This window comes from Nicotiana tomentosiformis, chromosome 11 (genome assembly GCF_000390325.3).
Source record: "Nicotiana tomentosiformis chromosome 11, ASM39032v3, whole genome shotgun sequence".
NCBI classification, from domain to species: Eukaryota; Viridiplantae; Streptophyta; class Magnoliopsida; order Solanales; family Solanaceae; genus Nicotiana; species Nicotiana tomentosiformis.
Genome location: NC_090822.1, coordinates 53894079 through 53902749, shown reverse-complemented (window position 1 = coordinate 53902749; position 8671 = coordinate 53894079). Strand labels below are relative to the sequence as shown.

At 42.3% G+C, this 8671-nt stretch overlaps 1 pseudogene; it reads left to right on the top strand.

The window, feature by feature from the left end:
* The first annotated feature begins 1878 nt into the window (after positions 1–1878).
* Positions 1879–3962, top strand: LOC117276302 (cytochrome c oxidase subunit 3-like; annotated as a pseudogene).
* Positions 3963–8671: the final 4709 nt, after the last annotated feature.

Here is an 8671-nt window from a genome sequence, read left to right as displayed (position 1 = left end):
TGAGAATCTCAATCCTTCTGCTTCACCTTCTGAAAGGATAGTAAGAAGGGAGGGGGTTCGGGTGCTCTTCTTCTTCTTGCCGGTTCAGGAGCTTAGACCCAAGGGTAGTAGTTTCCTAGTTGGAGTTGGCACACGTAGGCCCGACACCAGAGATTGGTTGGTGCATTCAGTAAAGCATTCCGCTAGCTGGTGCATAGCAAGCAAAAAAGCTCAAAGCCAGCAGTAAGGTCCGAAGCATGAGCATTAGGGTAGGCGATGGCCGCTGCATGGTGGAATTTAGCAAGTTGTCGGAAACCAGCACCACCTACCCAAGCAAGAGTTGTGCTCACCGGGTAAATCCGGAGAAGGGGAACTTCAACTAAGAAAGAATAAGAATAAGAAGAATTGCTTAAGTAAGGTAGTCGCTTCTTTTTTTGGTATACTGCTCCGCTCGCAGAGCGAATGAACATAAGTCAAACCGAATATGAGGAGGAAAGTGAGATCGTTGTTCGATCTTTATCGTCGAATTCCCAAATGTGCATCTTCGAGTGTTTCAGTCGATCCTTAATCTCCCAGTGTCAATATTTCGGCTGCTCAAGCTGGTACAGGTACAGAAGTGGCTACAATGGAGCAGCTTACTCCTGAGATGGATTTACCGATTGAACTAGATTTACCCGCCTTTTCCATCCAAGCAGATTTCTCCGTGCTACCGAGTTTTGAGCAGACTACGGATCCATTCGACGACCTTTTTGATAATATATGTGAACAAATAATAGCTATAGTCCAACCATTTCCCGAATTTCAAGGGTGGGATTTGTATTTTTTGGACGAAGTTATTTCATTGTCCCTTTTTTCCCTGATGGATGAATATTATTTTTCCATTGAATGCCTCCAAGGCATATACTTAGATTTAATCACCAATGATGCTTCTTCAGCCTTTTTAACCTTTTTACTTAATAATTGAATTGAAGTTATATAAAAAATGAACTGACAAAGCGTCTGTTCACAGAGGTTGTTGTAGTTTTTGTAGTGGCAAGAATTTCTTTCTCACGATTGGGTTGGTGTTCAGTGTACCGCTTGTGATGCCTATGCTTTGCATGAACATCTCAATGTCCAAGATAAAAAGAACGAGGGGAAGAATCGACGAAGTGAGTGTTCTCGAAGAGAAAATCGTGATGGAAAAAGCATGAGGAGAATTCTAAACTCAAGATGTTAGAAGGTGCAAAATCAATGGGTGCAGGAACAGCTACAATTGCTTCAGAGGGAGCTGCTATCAGTATTGGAAATGTCCTTAGTTCCTCAATTCATTCCGTGGCACAAAATCTATCATTGGCAAAACAATTATTTGATTATGCCATTTTGGGCTTTGCTCTAACCGAAGCTATTGCATCGTTTGCCCCAATGATGGCCTTTTTGATCTCATTCGTATTCCAAGTCTATTAGTAATCGTTTACGGTGGGTGGGTAAGTAGGAGGGGATCCCTGTGGTTAGACTAACTGGCCGAGAAGGTTAGCGAGGTTCCTGCTATGGTGAAGTGAAAGATCTTTAACTATAGTGGGAAGAAGACAGGTGGGAGCGAGCGGAGCGAGAGCAAAGCAAGCTCTAGTAGTGGGTTATCTTCGTGGTCCCATTTCATCGACATAGTCAGAAGCAGTGGATGTTGTAAATGCACAAGTGAAACACGAATGAGTATAGGTTTTCGGGGATGTAATTTTGATCTAAACCCGGAAACCCATATCTTTATATACGAAATTACTTCGTCCTTTTTTTAGCCCTTTTTCGTTTGTGCATCTTTCTCCCATGCTTTCTGTTGGTCAACAACCAACCAAAGTGCTCTATACTTATTCACTACTCGTACAGGCTTGACGGAGTTAAGCTGTATTGAGGAAATCATTTTGTCTCAATCAATCAAGAATGCCTCAACTGGATAAATTCACTTATTTCACACAATTCTTCTGGTCATGCCTTTTCCTCTTTACTTTCTATATTCCTATATGCAATGATGGAGATGGAGTACTTGGGATCAGCAGAATTCTAAAATTACGGAACCAACTGGTTTCACACCGGGAGAACAAGATCCGAAGCAACGACCCCAACAGTTTGGAAGATATCTTGAGAAAAGGTTTTAGCACCGGTGTATCCTATATGTACTCAAGTTTATTCAAAGTATCCCAATGGTGTAACACCGTCGACTTCTTGGGAAAAAGGAGGAAGATGACTTTAATCTCTTATTTCGGAGAAATAAGTGGCTCGCGAGGAATGGAAAGAAACATATTATATTTGATCTTTAAGTCCGTACATAGCAATCCTGGGTGGGTCATCACTTGTAGGAATGACATAATTAATCCATGTTGCCAAGGAAGCATCGGTTTTTAATCTCATTATGACTTGGTCGTTCGGAAGAGATATTAATTCGAACAGAAGAGTGGAATGGAAGGCAGTAAAAGAATTAAATACTCCTTTCTTTTCCAATCGCCCCGCGAAGACAGACGTTCGGAAAGGTTCTCGAGATTCTCAATCACTCTTTTTAGTGGGGGAGAAATAGTGCTGGAAGGGAGCGAGACCAAGCCGAGCCACTAGTAGAGTAAGTCCTTCCTACGTGTCAAGTTGAATATGAATAAATGAATGCAGCCTCAACTAGAGAGATCAACCTGCGTCTTTGAGTTGAGGCCGCTGGCGGCGCAGAACGAACTAATCCGTGACCAGCAAGTTTTCCGAAAGAGAACTGAATAGAATTGTTACTTTCAAAAAATCTTGCTTCAAATCAAAGAAAGAAGGTCTATTTTCCCACGTAGTTCACCGGTCAAACCAACAATTCTCTTCTCAAAGTAATAGAGAGAGTCTTTTTCTAGTTAGATTTCTATCAATGGAATGAAATAACCATCCCTTCCTATTTCTTTGTTTGTCCTGTCAGATAAAAAGAAAATTAGACCCCAAAGATCTCTTCTTTACTTTACTACTTTAGGGGGGTGGAGGTGAAGGGGGGTTTACATAGAACCGAGGCAAAGTGGTTTATGATTGAATCTCAGAGGCATTCTTATCATTTGGTAAATCCAAGTCCATGGCCTATTTCGGGTTCACTCGGAGCTTTGGCAACAACCGTAGGAGGTGTGATGTACATGCACTCATTTCAAGGGGTGTGCAATACTTCTCAGTTTGGGCCTCATATTTATCCGATATACCATGTTCGTATGGTGGCGCAATGTTCTACGTGAATCCACGTTCGAAGGAAATCATACCAAAGTTGTACAATTAGGACCTCGATATGGTTTTATTCTGTTTATCGTATCGGAGGTTATGTTCTTTTTTGCTCTTTTTCGGGCTTCATCTCATTCTTCTTTGGCACCTGCAGTAGAGATCGGAGGTATTTGGCCCCCAAAAGGGATTGCGATTTTAGATCCTTGGGAAATCCCTTTTCTTAATACTCTTATTCTCCTTTCATCCGGAGTTGCCGTAACTTGGGCTCATCATGCTATACTCGCGGGGAAGGAAAAATGAGTAGTTTACGCTTTAGTAGCTACCTTTTCACTGGCTCTAGTATTCACAGGCTTTCAAGGAATGGAATATTATCAAGCACCCTTCACTATTTCGGATAGTATTTATGGTTCTACCTTTTTCTTAGCAACTGGCTTTCATGGTTTGCATGTGATTATAGGTGCTATTTTCTTGATCATATGTGGTATTCGCCAATATCTTGGTCATCTGACCAAGGAGCATCACGTTTTCTTTGAAGCAGCTGCATGGTACTGGCATTTTGTAGATGTGGTTCGGTTATTCCTATTTGTCTTTATCTATTGGTGGGGAGGTATATGAAGGAAGGAATCAGTGGATTGAGGAATGAAAGCTCGAAGACAAAGAGAACCGGGCTTTTCCAAAGAATTACTGCAGCTTTCCCACTCCCTTTGATTATCATATACAAAAAGGTCTCTTCCACTTTCCTACCAAATCTCTCTCTATTCTGGCACATAAATGAAGGGATCGAAGAGATTATGGAAGATCATGTTCACCAAGAAATGACCCGAAATTGGATCTTGGTGTATTTGAGATTGTTCCTTTTAATCGTAATCAAATATGTGGTTTAGTAATTCAACATTTTTACAGTAGCATCAAAAGTACTGTAAACTAATGTACTAATGTACAGATCTGCTTAGTAAACTAATGTACTTTGTCGGGCGCTAGTCAAAGTAGTAAAAAAGGGAAAGTGGGCAAGTAGCAAGCAGGAGCAGTGTTGGGCTTTGTGGTCGTTAACGGGAAAAAATGAAGAGGAGCACAACACCCTCCGCACTCGATTGGCTAATCAAAGTCAAAGCAGCCAGCTTCTTTTGAATGGGTTACCAATAGAATCGTCGGTTCTTAAGAATCTAACATCGGGACCACCTTTAAAGTTACCCGGTCCAGTTCCAAATCAGTCGTTCATTCAACACTGCTACAACCTCCGCACGCATTCGTCGACCGGCAGAAGTGTTGTTTCCATTTGTTATGGGTTCCAACCCATGGACTTGGTAGCAGACGGTTCGCACGATGGTTGTGTCCTAAACCTAGTCAGCGGCACGTCTCCTATCTCCTAGAGAAGCAGCTGAACAGCTATGAGCCGCTAGTTTCCTGGAGAATGGCGGGAGAGGCTAGGCGAGACTTAAAGGCTGTAGCAAACAACCATCTGGTAAAAGGTTTTTCTAGAAAGAAAAAACCAGAAGGTTAGCCTTGCATGAACTAGGGAAAGATAGAACTCAACTTCACACTGGTTAGCAAAACCCTAGAGCTTCCCTGCTTCGGTATAACCTTCTACTTTACCAAGTCAAAAGTTTAAGCTGGGACACCACGCCGATTAACTTTGCATTCCGCCATCACATATTCCACTTCCTTCAACAAGGGTAGATCTTTAGCTTGGAAAGAAGCTGAAGCTTATAGGCAACTTGTCCTACTTTCTCTATGATGGGGAATGTCCCCTCATACTTGCGGTTGATGTTGGGGTCCAGCCCTCATAGGAAATTGCCTATGAGATCGCATTCCATCAGTTTTTTAAGATTGGAGGGCTCCCTCTAGTGCTAAATAAAAAAGATCTTTGAGTAAGGGCTAGCTTTTAAACAGGCGAAGAAAGGCCTCACCAACCACTTCATGCCCAAAGGAAGAAGCAAATGAGTAATCGAGCCACGAGGAAATGAATAGTGATGCAAGTCTTCATCAAAGCTCACACGCTAAGTTTGGAACCCTTACCCTTTCCTGCAAAAACCAAAGCATCAAAAACATCAGCCACCTAGTAAAAAACCGACAGTCGATGAAGAAAAATGCTCCAATTATGGCATCCCAGTGGGCCCCCTCACATCAAGTTTTCGAGAAAGAAGAAACAAGATTTGCTTTTAACTTCCTATCGGCCCTCTTCTCTGTTCTAGGTCCTTTCCTCACTGAGGACCATGGGCCAATAACTTTAGATACAATGCATGATTTTTCCAAGACGTGCAAGGCACCCCCCAGCCTTCCAACGGGAAAGACTTCAAGATAAAAGTAAATCCCTGTTCTTCCTGTTCCCATGGCAGACGTATGCTCGGTTGAAGCTGGATTTAGAAAGGATCAGCAGCGGTGCATAAATGATATTTTAAGGACAAGAAATATTGGACTAGACTATTCCTTATGTAGATGTAGTGGATAAGCTCTCTGTGTTAGGATAAGCGTTCGGATTTCCACAGCTATTCTAAGAGTGTGCTGAATCCAACAGTTGCACGTTCCCCCTTTGGCTAAACTACCACTTCAGGCTAACCCTTTTGCCTGGCTGGCACTTACTCAAGTTAGAGTTTTGCACTCTCTCAAAATGTCTGCACTTCTGCGAGTGTTCTCCCCGATCCTACAAATTGAGCTTCTGAAAGGGGTGCTTGCTGGAGCAGCTCAACGAGATGTGGGTTCAATATCCGCTATGCCTCATCCTAGTAGGTGTCTGCGCCATTGGGTCAGCTAAACTTGCTCTGATCTAGTGTGTGTCTTCTCCTGTTCGGGCTCACTCAGCAGAAAGCTAACTCTCTTCTCCAGCTTTAGCTTGAGCCCACCCGGACAGACTCTGGCATGACACCCATCACCATACATAGGTAATAGCATGTCCTAATGCTATCTTCCTCGAAGTTGTTTCCCAATATGATCTTGTTTTTGGGGGGAGGATCCACTAAATGGACCAACGGATCACTTTCGTGTCGATAGCCCTTGATCCGAGATCTCTTTTTAACAAAAAGAGTTGGATTTGCCAGCCTTAGATGAAGAAGACTGTTCGTATAGTAGTAGGTTTGAGAACCGGTTCAAACCATCTCGTAGGTCGTCCTTAGTACAAAAGGTCAATGCAATGCTCAAGTCAAAGGGGGGAGAGTCAATTTTTCTATTGATCGAGAAAGCTTGGGCGGGCCCCCAACAATTAGCACATTCTAAGATTCAGATGACTAATTGGTTTGGAATCATGAATTATCACGTCTTGATGGTCAGTAGAGAATCTTGCTCTACCCATTTTTATTCTTTCCCTTTATTGGTAAGTAGTCAGGGAGCTAGACGAAGATCGACGAGTTATCTGCTTTGTGATTTGCAAACGGGTTTACCGTCATCCCTGAACAATTTGGCTGGAGTATCAGAGGGAGAAATAATCCGCTCATGATGCGTGGAAAGTAGGGGAAGAGTCTGATTCAAAAGCGTATGTGATAGATCACGTCGAACTGAAGCACTTAAGAAAGAAGATGATAACTTTTGGTTTATTTGATACTTATTCTAACACGGTTCATAAGGTCACAACACAGACATAACCCGGAAATGCCCTACCACTATGGCTCCCCCTTTTCTTTCATATGCTCATCCTTCAGAAATACATGGGAAAGATGACTTCTATAATGAAGAATCTAGACTTAGATGGGACCAAGCAGAGACAATTTTATACGAATAAGATCAGTCCACTTACAAAAATACCTGAACGAGAAGGGATCGGTGTTGTCAACTATGCTCGTTATCAGAATGGTTATACCATGGAAAGATGGGGGACCATCTTTCAAAAATGAACCCGGACGCATTTCTTGTGTGGCCGAACCCACAGATCTTGATGTATGCCTATCTTTTACTTGGACTACAAAAATGCATTCTTCGAGATCCCCACGGAGCGGTATTCAAATTAAGACTACAATCATACAGATTCGATACATGCTTCAATATTGGACCAGTCATTGAATAGTTCAAAATGATGTGGTGGCCAAGATATGGACCGCTTAAAGAAAGGATGCCTCTCATCAATTTAGTCCATTATGGTTTTCTTTACCATTCCGGACTACTAAATTCAGTTCTAGTAGTTGCCATCTCACGAAATTGGCCCATTCGCCAACTTGACGTGAAAAATGCTTCCATGGTCTTTGACTTTAAGAAGTATACATGAAACAACCTCCTAGATTTGTTGATCCTTCTAAGCCTACTCATCTTTGTCGCTTTCATAAGTCCATTGTTGGTCTTCGTCAAGCACAATTGGCATGCTTTCAATGGTCCAGTACCTATCTTCTCTAAAGTGGCTTTCGTCAGAGTGTTGCGGATACCTCCATCTATCTTTCTTCACCATTCCTCTACTGGATGTATCGTCCTTTTGCTTTATGTTAACGACATCATCTTAACTGGTGACAACGGATCTCTTCTCACTCAATTTTTTCACCGTCTCAGTAAATATTTTGCCATGAAGGACTTGGGTTATCTCAATGACTTCCTTGGCATTGAAGCTCAGCATGACTCCTCTGGCCTTCTTATGTCACAAACCAAATATGCTTTAGATTGATTCCGCCGGACCAACATGCTTGGTTGCAAACCTTATGCTACACAAATTGCTTCCGGTTCTAAACTTTCAGCTTTGGATGGTACACCTCCCTCTGATACTCAGGCCTATCAAAGTATTGTTGGTGCTCTCCAATATATCACTCTCACTCGACCGGACCTCCGCTATGCTGTTATGCATCTCTGTCAGTTTATGACCAATCCCATCATTGTTCATGATCAGTGTCTTAAACGCATTTTAAGGTATTTGAAAGGCACTCTCCATTATATTATGGTCTTAGATTTCCTCATCGCCCTATCTCAACACATTTTTTTGTTACTCTTATGCGGGGCTGGTTGTCCAATAATTCGTCGCTCAACCACTGGATTCTGCATTTACTTTGGTGACAATCTAATTTCTTGGGGCTCTAAAAAGAAACCAACAGTTGTCCGCGCTAGTGCAGAAGCTGAATACAAAGCGTTAGCTATCACTGCTTCTGAAATTTGATGGCTTTCCTACTTGCTAAAGGATTTACATGTGTCAATTCCTCACCCATTCATTCTCTTTTGTGACAACTCTTCATACTTTGCTTCCACCTTATTCCTTTCAAGGTTGCACCTTGTCGTAAGTTCTCGATGTCTCCATTGCGTGCTTCTTCAGTATCTCCTCAGGAAGCAGCAAGAGGATGCGGCAAACTAGAAGATTAAGATGGCACCGCAACTAGCCTAGCTTTTACTTTCTTTCAAATTAGAATGTTCTCCTGCTCAAAGAATGTGTTCCTACCACAATAGTAGTTGAAGAAAGGGCTAAAGATGGGCTCGGGGAAGAAAATGAATTTAGAAATCCCGAAAAGGAGGAATAATCCCTTTTCTGTCTTTTTGTATCCGTAGTGGAATAAGCCTTGGCATCAGCATCAGCATCAGCATAACTATCTCCATC